General features: G+C 38.9%; 1 protein-coding gene across 2 annotated transcripts in view; it reads right to left on the bottom strand.

The window, feature by feature from the left end:
* LOC150087934 (uncharacterized) overlaps positions 1-19,566 on the bottom strand; it is a 281,611-nt gene that overhangs the window by 21,438 nt on the left and 240,607 nt on the right. The gene's annotated exons all lie outside the window — the stretch shown is intronic.

Genomic DNA, 19,566 nt, shown 5'->3' with positions numbered 1-19,566 from the left:
GCTGTAGAGCAGTGGTCTCCAAAGTTGGGTGCACAAGATAATCTTTAAACTTTAGTTTTTCGAAACTTAAGTGAAAATAAAAATTATATATAAATATTTTTTTTATACTTCAATATATCGCTTTGCTTGATCACGAGGCTTTATTTGTTCATGCCGTCAATCATGCATGTTCAAGTACATCCATTTTGTACTTGAATTTCAATTTAATGTTGTTTTGTATTTTTTTATTTGTGATATTTTAAAATTATATGTGATTTTAGATATACAGTATACCCCCGCTATTCGCGGGGGTTACGTTCCTGAGAAATGTCGCGAATACCGAAAACGCGAATACTGAGTTATGGCTCCCACAGTAATAAAGGGGTTCCATTCCAAAGTATGAAATATATAAGAAAAACTAGTCTAAAATTTTGTCTATTTATGTATTATATGTACCTTCATAATATGACTATGTACATTGACAGCACATTGTGAAATGCAAGCATATGGCATCAAAATGAAAATAAGAAACAATTTAATATTAAATGTAATATTTATTAGAAATTTCAAACAAATCTTTCAAACCAGCGCCTTTGCTAGCTAAAAAACTTATCCCGCCAGTGCTATCACCAGTTTCGCTAAAGTGTTGATAAAGGAGTTTTGCCTTTTCACGAATGATGAGTGAACTTAACGGAATTTTATTTTGAGTTCGGTCTTCTATCCACAGATTTTAAGCTTTTTCCATTTTTTTAAATTTAACATCACAAGTTACAGAGCAAATTTTTGAAGAAATTAGCGCATTTTCACGGACACTACGGCGGATTTTTAATTCCGATTTTTGATTGATCGTACCGTTGACTCATTGATTTTATAATGTTTTGCCACTGAGGAGACACTTTCACCATTAGAAGTTTTGTCTAATAACTCAATTTTATTCGCTAATGTCATCACCTTCTTTTCTATTTTCACATTTCTCTTATTATTCGTAGCCATATTTTTATAGGGGTTAGAAAGAACTTGTCCACAACAAAGTCACTTTCTTCCATTAACTTCCACAACAACAGCATGTTCGGGAGGCAACTAGAGGGAGTAATACTCTTGATTTGATTATCAGTAGTGATTCTTCATGCATTAAGAATCTGCAGATAAATGAACCACTTGGTGGCAGTGATCACAGTGTGCTGAAGTGGGAGTTACTCAAAGAGGTAACTACCATTAGGGGTAAAGGGAAGGGGTATTGCTTTCGTAAAGGCGACTACAATGGACTGAGACAGTATTTAAATTCTATACAGTGGGATCAACTGATGATATTGCCAACAGCAAATTCAAAATGGGAAGCATTCAAAGAACTTATCGTGGAAGCTACTAGGCTTTACATACCAACTAAGAAATATTGTTCAAGGTTTAGGCCTAAATGGTTGTCAGATGAACTAATGAGGCATATGGCAGAGAAGAAAAATGCATGGGATACATACAAATTAACACGTGACACGGATGCCTATGATAGATACAAGTTGATCTGTAACCAAGTTACAAAGGAGGTTAGGCAGGCGAAGGCAGATTACGAGAGATCCTTGGCAAGGGATGCGAAGAAAAACAGCAAAGAGTTCTTTACTTATGTAAACTCTAGAAGGAAGGGGATGAATCAGATTGGTCCACTTGAGATCGATGGGTCAACTGTTGATGACCCTGCTCGGGTAGCTAACAAACTAAATGAATATTTTGCATCGACATTCACACATGAGGAGTTATTCAGCGAGGGGAATGCCAGAGGTGTATTCAACTCTAGCAGTAAGCTAGAGAATCTTGTAATAACTGAGAGCAAAGTGGAGGAGAAATTGTTGAAGATAAACACAAGAAAGGCACCTGGGGTGGATGGGATCTATCCAGTTATATTAAAGGAGGCAGCAAAGGAGGTAAGCAAACCCTTAGCCATAATTATGAGAGCTTCCTTGGACTCAGGGGAGGTACCCATTGACTGGAGATGTGCAAATGTGACCCCAATTCACAAAGGGGGATCAAAGGCTGACACAAGTAATTATAGACCTGTGAGTTTAACTTCTGTTCCCGGAAAATTAATGGAGGCACTGGTGAAAGAAGCACTGCAGGATCATCTAGACAAGACTTCAGTTATAGCTAGGACACAGCATGGTTTTGTTAAGGGGAAGTCTTGCCTGACCAATTTGATTGGATACTATGATGCAGTCACAAAAGAACTGGATGCAGGGAATAACTTTGATATTATATACTTGGATCTTAGAAAGGCTTTTGATACTGTTGCACATGGAAGACTGCTGCACAAATTGGAGCAGTGTGGCATTGGAGGCAAGTTGCTGCTATGGATAAAGGGGTGGTTGAGGGGGAGAAGACAGAGAGTGGTAATCAATGGACACTGCTCATCGTGGACTAATGTTATTAGTGGAGTCCCTCAGGGTTCAGTATTGGGGCCTTTATTGTTTTCTGTATTTATAAATGATATTGATGATGGTATATCAGGCTTAATGTCCAAGTTTGCAGACGATACGAAGGTTGGCAGGGTTGTCAAGGACACTACTGACACTATGCTGCTGCAACAGGATTTGGAAAGGTTGAGCAGATGGGCTTCGAGGTGGCAAATGAAGTTTAACATTGACAAATGTAAAGTACTACATATGGGAAACAGCAACCCCAGAGCAACGTATCAACTCTGTGGTACTACACTGACAGTGGTAGAGAATGAAAGGGACCTGGGGGTGGTGGTGCAGGCAGATATGAAGTTCTCTGAGCAGTGCAGACGAGCTGCAAGAGTAGCTCATGGTGTATTGTCAATGATATATAGGAATTTTTCTAGCAGGGATAAGGAGGTGATTATTCCCTTGTATAAGGCAATGGTCAGGCCACACCTAGAGTACTGTATACAGGCCTGGAGGCCTCATTTCAGGAAGGATGTAGAGCTGCTGGAACGAGTACAGAGAAGGGCAACTAGATTGGTGAATGGGACAAAGGGGTTCTCTTACGAAGAAAGGCTTAAGTTTTGCAAATTACAGTGTCTGGAAACTAGGCACCAGCGGGGTGATCTGATAGAGGTGTACAAAGCCTTGAATGGTTTGAGCATGCTCAATGCTGATGGGATTCTTCCTCTAGCTCAGAAAAATCACCTGAGAGGGCATAAATTCAAATTGAGGAAAGACAGATGTAGGATCGATGTGCGGAAATTTGCCTTTAGCCAGCGGGTGGTTGGTGGGTGGAACAGACTTCCATCCCTTGTCGTGGAAGTTGATAGCCTAAATAAGTTTAAGGCTCAGCTGGACAGGTATTTCGAACGAACAGAGGGGTGAAGTGGAAGTGGTTATTTTTATTTATTTATGTTACTTTTTTTTTTTTTTTTTTTTTTTTTTTTTGGCTGATGCTGCATAAGCTTGCTTTCTTGCATCAAATGCCTCTACTAATGCTAATGCTAATGCTAAGTCACTTTCTTCCGTTAACACACTCGAAAAAGTCTGTTTTACACTGCAAAACGGTAGAGTTATCGTTTTTGTAAGCATATCAATTTATAAATTGATAATGGCTGCAGTTTACCTTTTACTGAAAAAATATTGCGCATGAAGGGGAAAAAAAAAATAAACGCAAAGATAAAAAAAAAATGATAATAAGATCAATTTATAAGCATATAAATTAAAAGCAAACGACAAAACCTTCCATGACAAGCGCATAACACATACTGAACAAGGAGTAGCGAGAAACATCCACGCTCGCGATTTTGTCACCCCTCTTCCCCCACCCGAGCGCTGTTTTGACCGGCAAAGATAATTTTAGCCATGCCCATGTTTTTTTTATGGTGGAAAATATTCACGGCGCTTTAAAATTCACATTTTTTCAGGTTTCATCTTATATTAAATCGGCGATCGCGAATACGCGAAACCGCGAATAGCGGGGGTTTACTGTAATGCCTTCCATGTAAATGATGTATAAATTTTAAAAAACATTAAGCCTCTACATTTAATTTTTTTTCTTGGGTGCACGATAGTCCTTTTAAGTAAAATAAGGGTACACAATCAAAAAAATTTGGAGCCCACTGCTCTAGTACCTCTAGAGCATGTATACATACAATCTGATCACCAAAACCACCTCTATTGAGTACAAAGCAGAGATCTGTAAAAACTTTGTAATAAATTTGTAAAACTACAAATCAGTAACCCTACAGCGCGGCCACGGTGTACCTCACATGCATGTCGGTTTAAGTTTTAAATTGCTATATATCTCAGCTTCTAGCAGTCTGATTTTAAAAATTTAAAAACCAAAATATTCCTTTCATCATTTTCTACTGAATTTCACAAAAAAATTCCAATGGAAAAAAATTTATAATTGAACATGCTGAAGACTAATAGTGAGTGTTGTAAGGCGTATAAAGCACATATATGTGCAATGTGACCACCACAACTGTACAAAGGAGAGATCTGTAAAAACTTTGTAATAAACTTGTAAATCAATTGGAAAATATTAAACCACTGTAACATTGAAATAATAAATGTTTCAAAAGATTCTAAAGAAGTTTCACTTAACTTCTGCTGTGCATGCTTGGCACGCACGCACGCGCGCGTGCACACAACTTTTCAAAAATTGGTATAACACTTAAAAGAAAGAAGCAAATCAAGACAGAAGAGAGAAACATGAACAGAATTTCTGCTTGAGTAAGGCCAACAAACCTCGAATTATTCCGCCTGTTCAGAATTGCTTTCCCCAGAACCTTTTTACTTGAGAAGTTCATTAACTTCCATGTTGACTTCATTCAAAACTTCTTTTGGTTCATAAAACAGATTTGGATATGAGTAAGATGCACTCACTAGTTATCGCTTGTACAATTCATAGTTCATTAACTCTGAAAAGGGCTCATATGGCTTTTTTTGCCACTTCAAACCTTTTTTTTTTTTTTTAAATAAGTTTTCTCACTCCAGATAGAGAATGTCCACAAACAAAGCATTCATCCCCTTTCACAGCAAGGATTGCAGCACCCTTTCCAGCATACAAATTAATAAGATGGCACAACATTCCATTACCACCAGGAGCTCAATCTCTTTTAATGCCCTTGTTACTTCAACTTATGTTCATAACAACATCGCTGGCCTGGTTTTGTCCAACTGTGAAGTCTAGTTGCAACTGTTAGCCGCATGCAGCGGGGAGATCAAAATTGAGAATAGGAGCATGCTATAGGCCTAATGACTCTGATGAGTAAAATAAGAAACTGTACAGGGAAATAGTGGGCCAGTAAATTAGAGTCTTATAATGGGGGATTTTAATTTCCCAGATATTGACTGGAATTCGTGGGTTGGTCACTCACACACTAGCAATGCTTTTGTGGATTTATTGGATGATTGTTTTCTACATCAGCATGTTCGGGAGGCAACTGGAGGGAGTAATACTCTTGATCTGATTATCAGCAGTGATTCTTCATGCATTAAGAATCTGCAGATAAAGGAACCACTAGGTGGCAGTGATCACAGTGTGCTGAAGTGGGATTTACTCAAACAGGTAACTACCATCAGGGGTAAAGGGAAGGGTTTTTGCTTTCGTAAAGGCGACTACGATGTTGTTTGTTTGTTTGTTATTTTGGTTTTTAGGAGCATTAGCAACTAAGGCCATACTGCTCCGGGATATGCGGTGGTCATTCCCTGTCCTCTCCGCATCCTCCGTATTTGGTAGTGATGGGCTCGAACCCTGGTCTAATCAAGAAGCATGTGCTACGCACTGCTGCTCCTTCCCACCTGGCTACGGAGATGCCAATGACTACGATGGTCTGAGACAGTATTTAAATTCTATACAGTGGGACCAACTGATGATGTTATCAACAGCAATTTCAAAATGAGAAGCATTCAAAGAATTTATCTTGGTCGCTACTAGGCTTTACATACCAACCTAAGAAATATTGTTCAAGGTTTAGGCCTAAATGGATGTCAGATGAACTAATGAGACATATGGCAGAGAAGAAAAATGCATGGGATACATATTAATTAATGGGTGACATGGAAGCCTATAATAGATATAAGCTGGTCTGTAACCAAGTCACAAAGAAGATTAGGCAGGCAAAGGCAGATTATGAGAAACCCTTGCAAAGGATGCAAAGAAAAACAAAAAAGAATTCTTTACCTATGTAAACTCTAGAAGGAAAGGGATTAATCAGATTGGTCCAGTGGATATTGATGGTTCAACAGTTGAGGATGCTGCTCAGGTGGCTAACAAACTAAACGAGTATTTTGCATCTACATTCACACATGAGGAGTTATTCAGGAAGGGGAATGCCAGAGGTGAAGTAAACTCTCTATAATTACTTGTGTCTCAAGGCTGACAAGTAATTATAGACCTGTGAGTTTAACTTCTGTTCCAGGAAAATTAATGGAGGCACTGGTTAAAGAAGCACTGCAGGATCATCTAGACAAGACTTCAGTTATAGCTCGGACACAGCATGGTTTTGTTAAGGGAAAGTGTTGCCTGACCAATTTGATTGGATACTATGATGCAGCTACAAAAGAACTGGATGCAGGGAATAACTTTGATATTATATATTTGGATCTTAGAAAGGCTTCTGATACTGTTGCACATGGAAGACTGCTGCACAAATTGGAGCAGTGTGGCATTGGAGGCAAATTGTTGCTATGGATGGGATGGTTGAGTGGCAGAAGACAGAGAGTGGTAATTAATGGACACTGCTCATCGTGGACTAATGTTAATAGTGGAGTCCCTCAGGGTTCAGTGTTGGGTCCATTATTGTTTTCTGTATTTATAAATGATACTGATGATGGTATATCAAGTTTAATATCCAACTTTGCAGACAATTTAAAGGTTGGCACGGTTGTCAAGGACACTACTGACGCTATGCTACTGCAACAGGATCTGGAAAGGTTGAGCAGATGGGCTGAGAGGTGGCAAATGAAGTTTAACATTGACAAATGTAAAGTACTACATATGGGAAACAGCAACCCCAGAGCAACGTATCAACTCTGTGGTACTACACCGACAGTGGTAGAGAATGAAAAGGAACTGGGGGCAATTGTGCAGGCAGATATGAAGTTCTCTAAGCAGTGCAGACGGGCTGCAAGAGTAGCTCATGGTGTCTTGTCAATGATATACAGGAATTTTTCTAGCAGGGATAAGGAGGTGATTATATCCTTGTATAAGGCAATGGTCGGGCCACACCTTGACTACTGTATACAGGTCTGGAGGCCTCATTTCAAGAAGTATGTAGAGCTGCTGGAACAAGTACAGAGAAGGGCAACAAGATTAGTGAATGGAACAAAGGGTTGCTCTTACGAAGAAGAGCTCAAGTTTTGCAAATTACAGTCTGGAGACTAGGCACCGGCAAGGTGATCTGATAGAGGAGTCTAGGAAAATTGATCGCCAGCAATTTACTGCGTCAGTTTATCGCGTTTTACCGTCTAGAAGCAATGAGATATGTTTGGTCAAATCATAAAGTTATTTTTTATTTAAGTTTCTGCCTTCAGCTATGATTAGCATATTTTTGGAATTCTATGAACTGTGAGGGAATGGTACGGAAATAAAAAAAACACATGTATGGAAATATGTAATTTAATAGGTAGATTATGTATTTTAATAGTTACATGTATCACAAAAATAGCCAAAAAATCCATTATTTGAACAATATAACAATTGGTTAATTTTAAACTAAACTAATTATAACATTAGGTATGTCATAGTACACTGCAAAAATTCAAAATGAATGTTTATGCAATCTTCAGAATCAGTCACGTTGGGATAATTAATTACTAAGAAACTGTAATATTCACAACACACACAGTATGTAAATTTTTAATAAGAAATATTATGCACTATACATCTTAGATAATTAACAATATCACCCAACAATATCAATATCATATACACTAACAAGCCTTTTAATTCGTTCATCACATTCGCGATACTTCTTTTTTTTTTTGTTGCCCGTATCACTTCCACTTAAATATTGTTCAATGAGCATTTCGTTAATACTTTGTTCTTTTTTAATGCCATCGATAAATTTCCAAATGTTGGGATGATAAGCAGCGACTTGTTCCTCAAATCCTCTATGCCACGCTTCAACAGAATTATTCGTTCTTGTTAATCCTTCTAGAACAAGCTGGCGTACGTTCCACATTTCATGGGAATACTTTGGTGGTCGACGCAGATGTCGTCTGGTTGGGCATCCAATCCATGTATCCTCAAAATAATCAACAACTTCTTGCGATTCTGGAGGAAAAACACCATTTTCACACAATTGTTCAAAAACAACAGTCACAATTGGAGTGGGCACAAATATAATTGCTGCCAAAATTCGCATATTGAAAGAAAAATTAGCATCAGTTTCAAAACGTTGTTTCAATCCATTATTCTGAATGGAACGAAAAACACATTGTGAGAAGTGGAAAAAACAACCCCGTTGTGAAGCGTCAGGAAAAACTCTTCTGCAAGCATTAATCACTGCCATCTCAAAATCTATAGTTACTGATTGTGGGGACATAGCCGGATCCAACTTTCAGCTGCTGTAGTAGAGATACATACGTTTCCTCAGACTTGTTAGGCAATAATGCATAAACTAATGGAAGCGATATTTTGTCCTTGAATCCATGTATCGTATACAGCTGATAAAAAAGTAAGGGAACAGTTTTGAAAGTCCCATCGGCATACCAGTGTTCACTTCGCACTAACAACTGCGAATTTCTTTTCGTACTGAAAATTAACACACGATTGTCCTCGGGTCCAGAATCAAATTGTAGAAACAATTCTCCATTGCATGATGTTTTATATTCTTCTGTAAAAACAATGTCTCTACGATGTGTTGGAAGAACTGGGCCATCAAAATTTCGATTTCTTATATTTCGGATCGTCCGTTTCATTGTATCTACACTTGGAAGCTTAGGGGATGCTGCTTGGCTACAGATTCTCGAAACGTTTGAAATAATACTATGAGGATTACCAAGAACGAATAATTCTGTTGAAGGGTGGCATAGAGGATTTGAGGAACAAGTCGCTGCTTATCATCCCAACATTTGGAAATTTATCGATGGCATTAAAAAAGAACAAAGTATTAACGAAATGCGCATTGAACAATATTTAAGTGGAAGTGTTACGGGCAACAAAAAAAAGAAGTATCGCGATTGTGATGAACGAATTAAAAGGCTTGTTAGTGCATATGATGAACGGGGTTATATTGTTGATTATCTAAGAGGTACAGTGCATAATATTTCTTATTAATAATTTACATACTGTGTGTGTTGTGAATATTACAGTTTCTTAGTAATTAATTATCCCAACATGACTGATTCTGAAGATTGCATAAACATTCATTTTGAAATTTTGCAGTGTACTATGACATACTAATGTTATAATTAGTTTAGTTTAAAATTAACCAATTGTTATATTGTTCAAATAATGGATTTTTTTGACTATTTTTGTGATACATGTAACTATTAAAATACATAATCTACCCATTAAATTACATATTTCCATACATGCGTTTTTTTTTTTTTTTTACCCCCGTACCATTCTCTCACAGTTCATAGAATTCCAAAAATACGCTAATCATAGCTTAAGGCAGAAACTTAAATAAAAAATAACTTTTTATGATTTGACCAAACACATCTCATTGCTTCTAGACGGTAAAACGCGATAAACTGACGCAGCGTTAAATTGCTGGCAATCAATTTTCCAGACCCCCCTGGCAGAGGTGTATAAAGCCCTGAATGGTTTGAGCATGCTCAATGCTGATGGGATTCTTTCTCTTGCTCAGAATAATCACCTGAGAGGGCATAAATTCAAATTGAGGAAAGACAGATGTAGGATAGATGTGCAGAAATTTGCCTTTAGCCAGAGGGTAGTTGTTTGGTGGAACAGACTTCCATCCCTTGTTGTGGAAGTTGATAGCCTAAACAAATTCAAGGCTCAGCTGGACAGGTATTTTGAACGAACGGAGGGGTGAAATGGAAGTGAGGTTTTTTTTTTTTTTTTTTTTTGCTGATACTGCATAAGCTTGCTTTCTTGCATCACATGCCTCTACTAATGCCAATCCTAACCTGCTTGCTATTAAAAACAATTGTCCACCAGCACAATCAAGCTTAATTTATCAGGGCTTCTTTTCCATTTGTGAATGTCCACTAATGGTGTTCACATGTCACCTACTCTGTAGGCCTATCTACAAGAGCATCCACTGAATAGTGTGCTCAGAAATGTTTCTCTGCCTGTTGTCCCAGTGGTGGTCTTCCCATCCCGGCACATTGTGTGTCTCTTTGGACCACTCCTGCCATACTTTCACTACAGCAGCCCTGAAGCAGCTGACAATGCTTGTAGATACTGCAAGCACAGCTTTCGATATCATATACTGGGATTTGAGGGCTGCAATCCAAGATGATGGCCCACCTTCCTAATGCTGAAAATTATTTTCCATTCAAACTCTGTCAGATCCTTCCCTTTTCCCACTGCGTGGGCTTTCCAATGATGAATTCACAGGCACCAACCATGCGCCAAGATGTATGCTTCACCGATTGGTGACATCACTCCTAGGTGCTGTGGTGTGTCCACTTGTGCAGATAATAGTGGTTATATTGATATTCTATAAAATTGGCAAAAGAAAAAACAAAAGTTTGATACTTGCTCTCCATTCATGCATATCCTGAAACATGCATGTTTGCATCCATTTGATGTATTATTCAAAACATATTTCCCTCTAACTAGGTGATGACAGAACTCAAATTTATTCATAATCATTCAATTTTTGTTCATAATTAATAGAAGAATTGCAGTGTTCTTTCTTTATTAATCATGAACAATTTGAAGCAGCTGAAAGTCACTTTTTTCACCAACCTAATCCTCATGCCGAAACACAAATACATTGCTTGCAGCACATTGATTTGATTTTGATTGATTTTACAGCACTGCTGTAAAAATTGGACACTGTGGCATTATGCTGCTATGGATAAAGGAATGGTTGAGTGGAAGAAGACACAGGGTGGTAATCAATGGATATTGCTCTTCACGGACTAATGCTATTAGTAGAGTCCTCCAGGGGTTCGGTGTTGGGCCCATTGTCATTTTCTTTACCAATAATAGTAATGACGATGTATCAGGCTTAATGTCCAAGTTTACAGATGATAAAAAGGTTGGCAGAGTGGTTAATGACAGTATGCTAATGCAACAGGATCGAGAAAAGTTAGGCATATGTGCTGAGAAATGGCAATTGAAGTTTAACATTGATAAATTCGAGTCTGCTGATGAGGCTAATAGTGACGGTCGTGTTCAAAGCCGCTAAGTGGATTTTTCTTATTTATTGATTTGAAATTATTGTTTTTCTAAAACTTTTGATTTAAAATTAGTAGTATAACAATATTTTGTGATTTTTTGATTAATTTGGTGTATTTATTCTTTACTCGGCCTTGTAAAAGTATCGGTAAGGGTTTCCACGTGTTCGTAACTACCGTTACCGTTAGTAACTTTCCCGCCATTGTGATACCGTACTAGATATACCGTAGGTTATATACCGTACTAGATAGCGTTAGTTGAACTTCGTTAGCAGTTAAATTGTACATTTAAATAAATACATATAACGACTTAGATTACAAACGTAATATAATTAATAACATAACATAATTAATTAATAAATTAATAGAATCATGACTCAGACCAGAGCAGCAAAGCAAAAGGCTCAAGCTAATGGAAGTGCTGTGGCTCAGAGCAGAACTGAGGGGGGCAGTTGTCCTCTGACTCACAGCCTTATAAAATGCACTGTTTGCTTGATGTTTGCAGAGCAATCGGGTACGGGACATGACACTGCCAAGGGGGATGTCTTTGTGTGTGCGCGATGCAAGGAGTGTATCGATATCAGGCAACAACTCGGCACTCTTGTGGGCCTATATGAGAGCTTGAAGGACAGGGTGGATGCCCTCGAAGAAACTAAATTGAGGGGCCCATCAAGCTCTCAGCTGCCCACATCAACGCCAGAGCTTGCACTTGGGCATCGCGTGACACAGAGACAACCCCTAAGGCAGAATGCGCTGGTCCCGAAGGAACTAGTAGTTGTTGGTGACTCTATTGTCAGGGAAACGGGGAACATGCTTTGTAAAAAAGATAGGTGGAACAGGACCAGGGTATGTCTGCCAGGGGCAAAGGTTGATGACGTTGTAGAGCGAATATCATCTTTTAAGGGCACAAAAGGTGATATAGTTGTACACGTTGGCACTAATAATATTAAGAGTAGGAGACCGGCAGAATTACTTAACAAGTACAGGTCACTGTTGAACAAAAGCCGAGAATTAGGGTTGAATTTGAAAGTGTCTGCAATTCTGCCCAGACACGATAGGAGGGAGTATATGATGAGAGCCTTGTCGATCAATTCGGCCCTGGAAAGATTGTGCAAGGCTCAAGGGGTAGAATTTTTTTCAGCCTGGACTGTACTTGTTAACAGGAGAGATTGCTTCTACAGGGATGGGATACACTTAAATAGAAAGGGTGCAAGAATATTTGCTGATGCTATCGAGGCAGTGTTAGGTGGGTCGGAAAACTGCTAGCTTGGGGGGAGACAAAGACCAATAGATTGACAGTAGCCACTGGCAGAGGTGAAAGAGATTCTTGCACTGCTTCTATTAGAATGAGCAGAAGCCTGAAAAACAAGATGCATGGTATTTCAGAGACTGCTGGGAGCCATTGCGGTACAAGTAAACACATGGGTTGTGTTAGGGTAGCTAAGAATAGAAACAAGTGCAGGTATACTTGTGTGTACACCAATGCTAGGAGTTTAGTAAATAACTTTGATGAATTTGAGGTTTTGCTCAAAACATCGAAGGCAGATATTGTTGGGATATCAGAGACGTGGTGTCACACAGATATAAGGGATGCAGAACTGCAATTTGGGGAGTACAACGTCTACAGAAAGGATAGACAGGATAGGAAGGGAGGAGGGGTTATGTTATTAGTTAAGAAACACATAAAAACCAAGGAAGTGAAGCCAGTCGACATTGCTGGACAGTGCAGTGTGGAGTCAGTTTGGTGTGACATAAACATTGGGAGATCAAAATTGAGAGTAGGAGTGTGCTATAGGCCTAATGACTCTGATGAGTATAATAAGGAACTGTACAGGGAAATAGAGTGGGCCAGTAAATCAGAGTGTCTTATAATGGGAGATTTTAATTTCCCAGATATTGACTGGAATTTGGGGGCTGGTTACTCACACACTAGCAGGACTTTTGTGGATTTATTGGATGATTGTTTTCTACATCAGCATGTCCGGGAGGCAACTAGAGGGAGTAATATTCTTGATTTGATTATCAGCAGTGATTCTTCATGCATTAAGAATCTGCAGATAAATGAACCACTAGGTGGCAGTGATCACAGTGTGCTGAAGTGGGATTTACTCAAAGAGGTAACTACCATTAGGGGTAAAGGGAAGGGTTATTGCTTCCGTAAAGGTGACTACGATGGACTGAGACAGTATTTAAATTCTATACAGTGGGACCAACTGATGATGTTACCAACAGCAAATTCAAAATGGGAAGCATTCAAAGAACTTATCTTGGAAGCTACTAGGCTTTACATACCAACTAAGAAATATTGTTCAAGGTTTAGGCCAAAATGGTTGTCAGATGAACTAATGAGGCATATGGCAGAGAAGAAAAATGCATGGGATACATACAAATTAACACATGACACAGAAGCCTATGATAGATACAAGTTGATATGCAACCAAGTTAGAAAGGAGGTTAGGCAGGCAGAGGCAGATTACGAGAAATCCTTGGCAAGGGATGCAAAGAAAAACAGCAAAGAGTTCTTTACTTATGTAAACTCTAGAAGGAAGGGGATGAATCAGATTGGTCCACTTGATATTGATGGGTCAAGTGTTGATGATCCTGCTCAGGTAGCTAACAAACTAAATGAATATTTTGCATCGACATTCACACATGAGGAGTTATTCAGCGAGGGGAATGCCAGAGGTGTATTCAACTCTAGCAGTAAGCTACAGAATCTTGAAATAACTGGGAGTAAAGTGGAGGAGAAACTGTTGAAGATAAACACAAGAAAGGCACCCGGGGTGGATGGGATCTATCCAGTTATATTAAAGGAGGCAGCAAAGGAAGTAAGCAAACCCTTAGCCATAATTATGAGAGCTTCCTTGGACTCAGGGGAGGTACCCATAGACTGGAAATGTGCAAATGTGACCCCAATTCACAAAGGAGGATCAAAGGCTGACACAAGTAATTATAGACCTGTGAGCTTAATTTCTGTTCCAGGAAAATTAATGGAGGCACTGGTTAAAGAAGCACTGCAGGATCATTTAGACAAGACTTCAGTTATAGCTAAGACACAGCATGGTTTTGTTAAGGGGAAGTCTTGCCTGACCAACTTGATTGGATACTATGATGCAGTCACAAAAGAACTGGATGCAGGGAATAACTTTGATATTATATACTTGGATCTTAGAAAGGCTTTTGATACTGTTGCACATGGAAGACTGCTACACAAATTGGAGCAGTGTGACATTGGAGGCAAATTGCTGCTATGGATAAAGGGGTGGTTGAGGGGGAGAAGACAGAGAGTGGTAATCAATGGACACTGCTCATCGTGGACTGATGTTATTAGTGGAGTCCCTCAGGGCTCAGTGTTGGGTCCATTATTGTTTTCTGTATTTATAAATGATATTGATGATGGTATATCGGGCTTAATGTCCAAGTTTGCAGACGATACAAAGGTTGGCAGGGTTGTCAAGGACACTACTGACACTATGCTGCTGCAACAGGATCTGGAAAGGTTGAGCAGATGGGCTGAGAGGTGGCAAATGAAGTTTAACATTGATAAATGTAAAGTACTACACATGGGAAACAGCAACCCCAGAGCAACGTATCAACTCTGGGGTACTACACTGACAGTGGTAGAGAATGAAAGGGACTTGGGGGTGGTTGTGCAGGCAGATATGAAGTTCTCTGAGCAGTGCAGACGGGCTGCAAGAGTAGCTCATGGAGTATTGTCAATGATATACAGGAATTTTTCCAGCAGGGATAAGGAGGTGATTATTCCATTGTATAAGGCGATGGTCAGGCCACACCTAGAGTACTGTATACAGGTCTGGAGACCTCATTTCAAGAAGGATGTAGAGCTGCTGGAACGAGTACAGAGAAGAGCAACAAGATTAGTGAATGGAACAAAGGGGTGCTCTTACGAAGAAAGGCTTAAGTTTTGCAAATTACAGTGTCTGGAGACTAGGCACCAGCGAGGTGATCTGATAGAGGTGTATAAAGCCTTGAATGGTTTCAGCATGCTCAATGCTGATGGGATTCTTCCTCTAGCTCAGAAAAATCACCTGAGAGGGCATAAATTCAAATTGAGGAAAGACAGATGTAGAATAAACGTGCGGAAATTTGCCTTTAGCCAGCGGGTGGTTGGTTGGTGGAACAGACTTCCATCCCTTGTGGTGGAGGTTGATAGCCTAAATAAGTTTAAGGCTCAGCTGGACAGGTATTTTGAACAAACAGAGGGGTGAAGTGGAAGTGGGTTTTTTTTTTTTTTTTTTTTGGCTGATGCTGCATAAGCTTGCTTTCTTGCATCAAATGCCTCTACTAATGCTAATGCTAAATACAATGTACTGCATATGGGTAGAAGTACCAAATGTGTGGTACTACCCTCATGGTAGTGTAAAATAAAAAAGAATTGGGAGTAATTGTGCAGTCAGATATGAAGTTCTCTGAGCAATGCAGACAGGCTGTTAGGAGAGCACCTGGAGTATTGTCAACGATATAGAGAAATTTTGCTAGAACATAAGGAGGTGATTATCTCATTGTATAAGGCAGTGGTATTCAACCTATGGCCCGTATCTGGCCCACAAATAATTTTTATATTTGCCTGCACAGAAAGTGAATTAAAACAGTATTTAAAATTTTGTTAATTACAGTGAAACTTCCCTTTAACAGACAGCCATGGGGAACGAAAATGTGTCCGTTAGAGAGAAGTGTCCGCTAACAAGAAGTCTGAGGGAGAAAAAAAAGAAAAATCGTTAAACGGTTAATGTAAAATTAAATTAAAATATATACAGATTTTGAACAATATTTTTGTAAATAATATACATACAATTGTGCTATGCATATTATGACTTTATCTTAAGAAAAATACATACAGTAATCACTTAATTTCTTCTGCACCTTCTTCCGGCTGATAATTTTGTTTTCAACATTTGTTTGGAGTGAAGAAACCATCGAAAGTCCTAAAGTATCTTATTCAGCGGCGAAAAACATTTTTAAACGATTGATTTGTATGAGCGTTTCTTCTATTTTCATCGGTGGTTCGTCATTAATATGTTCTTCGACAGAATGGCCTCCTTCCATTTCTTCATCCTCATGAGGAACTTCTTGAAAAATATCGATGATAATGTCGTTGATATCTAGAGCACCATCTTTTGCAGTGAGGTTCGAGTCTATATCTTTGTAGCCAGGGTCACTTGTAGCGGAAGTATCGTACATTATCAACAGATGTTGAAGTTCTTGTTCTTCTTGGTGCTCCACATTGCTGTTCACAACTTCAATTTTTGCATTTGAGAAGCCAGACTTTACAAAACAGTTCACAACAGTTTGTTTTCTAATTGCGTTTACTGAAGAGGAAATCCATTGAATCACATCTAGGATGCTGAGTTTCTTTGCAAGGTCACTCGCACATGTTACATTGTTCATGTTTGCAATGAGATGTCTTAAAACACGTTTTCTGTAGTGAAGTTTAAAATTTTTTATTATCCCTTTATCCAAGGGCTGACACTCTGGAGATGTGTTTGGTGGCAGAAAAACGACTTGAATGTTGGACAATTCAATGTGCGGGTGACATGCAGCATTATCCATGAAAAGAATAATTTTTCTGTTTTGACGAATCATGTTTTGGTTAAAGTGACTTATCCATTCGCTCATGATATCTCGTGTCATCCACGCTTTTTTATTAGACTTCCAGTCAACATTCAAAAGATTCAACTTTATGCCCTTGAAACAACAAGGATTTTGTGGTTTTCCTATAACAAGAGGTTGTTCAAAGTCTCCCGGCATATTTGTACACAATAGTACAGTCAAGCGTTCCTTAGAAATTTTTCTGCCCTGTCACTTTTCGTTTTTTAGACTCATTGTTTTTTCAGGAAGAGCTTTAAAAAACAACCCTGTTTCGTCACAGTTGTAAATATCCTTAGCTTCAAAATCACGACATAAATCTTCCAATTTGACGGTCCACTCTGTTACAACCCCAGTACCAACAGATCCACCTTCACCACTTACGGTTTTCCAAGAAATCTTATGCCGAGTTTTGAACTTGTCTAGCCATCCCACAGAAGCTTTGAACTCATTTACTCCCATAGATTTCGCAACCTCCAAAGCCTTTTCCCTAATAATAGGCCCATTAATGGGAATTTTTTTAGCACGTTCGCGACAAAACCACTCATACGTAACATTGTCAATTTGAAGTCCAACAGTTTTCGGGAATGATTTTTGAACCTGATCATTTCCGTGTTGCCAAAATTGTTTGAGCAGTTCATTTTTTTTCTTTAGGATGTCGCTTACCTGCATCTTCCCGATTTTGAATTTTGCAGAAAGATTACGAACGCTATTTTTTTGCCGATCATACGCATTAATGAGTTAGCCTTTATCTTTTAAAGTTAAATGTTTACGAGAAGACATTGTGCACTTCACATGACACTGAACAAAACTCAAAACTCAAACGACGAAAGGCCGACAAAATCCTGCCCCCCCCCCCCCTGCACACACCGAATTCATCAGAAGTTTTACACGTGCCTTAAAATTCTTGAAAAAGGGTTTAGAACCGTGACGTAAACCTTGATAAAATTCAGAGAATCGGAAATAGAAAATAAACACACGATTGAGGCAATACGTGGAAGAAACGTTCCTAGAAAAAGGGCCGTAAGCTCGCCCGCTGTCCGTCATGGGGAGATCAAATTAAGTGCTAATCTAAACGAAACAGTGCAGATTGCCTGTCCGCGTTCGTTACAGAAAATGTCCGCTAGACAGAAGCTGCAAACACGTTAAAACCAATGGAGGTGAGTTGGGGAATTTGAAAATGTCCGTTGTAGAGAGATGTCCGTTAGGAGAAGTTTCACTGTATCTCAAAAACTGTACATTTGATGCCAAAATAAGTGTAAATAAATGAATTTAAAAGACTGCAGTGCTTGTTGCAGAGAATATGTGAGAGTGCTGAAGTTATGAAGGCATGTGTTGGTGTGAATTCTGTTTATTTTATCTATGTTTTGTATCAAATATGTGCATGTCCAACCAGAAGCGTGTGTATATACGAGGTTCTATCAAAATGTTCCAGGCCTCCAATTGTACATTTCACTGAACATGGTGGCTGCACAAAAGTGTATGCACAGTACCAGTACATTTCATTGAAAATGTAACACACTTAATTTTTCTCGAATCACTCAGTGCAGATAAAAAAACAAATCTAACTTTGAATATGGCCCCTGCACGGGGAAAGGGTAGACACCACTGGTATAAGGCAATGGCTTGAGCACTTCAATACAGGTCTGGAGGCCTAATTTTATGAAGGACGTAGAGCTGCTGGAAAGAGTATAGAGAAGGACAATGAGATTTGTGAGAAGAACAAAGGCGTGCTCTTACCAAGAAAGTCTTTAATTCTATAAATTGCAGTGTCTGGAGACTAGGCACCAGCAAGGTGATCCAACTGAGCAAGTTCAATGTTGATGGGATTCTTCCTCTTGCTCAGACAACACGAAGGGCACAAATTCAAATTGAGGAAGGACATTTGCAGAATAAATGTGGGAAAGTTTGCCTTTAGCCAACGGGTGTACAAGGCCTTATACACCTCTGATTGAGGTGTATAAGGCCTTGAATGGGTTGAGCATGCTGAATTCTGATGGGATTCTTCCACTTGTTCAGATTACAAACCTAAGGGGGCATAAATTCAAATTGAAGAAAGACAGCTGTAGAAGAGATGTGCGGAAATTTGCCTTTAGCCAGTGGGTGGTTAATTGCTGGAACAAACTTCCATCTGTCGTTGTGTAAGTTGATAGGTTTAATAAATTTAAGGAGGAACTGGACAGATATATAGAGGGAATGGTTGTGTGAATTTTTTTGTTTTTTTTTTTGGCTGATGCTACATAGGCTCATACGCTTGCTTTCTTGCATCACATGCCACTGTTATTATTACTGTGTCTTAAAAACTTTAAATAGTGGCTTCTGAACCTTTTCACTGGTGAAGAGGAAGCTGCATGCAGTGTGCCAGATGTATTTGCCACTAGGAGAATGGTAATCTTTTGTATTGCTCCTCCCCCCCCCAAAAAAAACTACATTTTTCACATTTAAATGCAAGTATTTTATCTGGTGTATATATATATATATATATATATGTATATATATATATGAAGATGTCATTTTAGTTGTATGTCAACAAAGCTTGTTTAAAAAAAAAACCAAAAAAGAAACCACCTTCTTCCATTCCCTCATAGCCTTGGTGTTGATGGTTGCACTTTTGCCACACTTTTTGAAAGACAGCCCATGATGAGTCTTTAAATTTCTGGAGCCATTCAGCAGTATACTTAATCTTTGATATTCATCTGATGTGCAAATGATGTAAGAT

This window comes from Mastigoproctus giganteus, chromosome 3, assembly GCF_048544385.1.
Source record: "Mastigoproctus giganteus isolate SK-2022 chromosome 3, ASM4854438v1, whole genome shotgun sequence".
Classification (NCBI taxonomy): Eukaryota; Metazoa; Arthropoda; class Arachnida; order Uropygi; family Thelyphonidae; genus Mastigoproctus; species Mastigoproctus giganteus.
The sequence above is the reverse complement of the archived record's forward strand: the minus strand, read 5'-3'. Positions and strand labels throughout refer to the sequence as shown.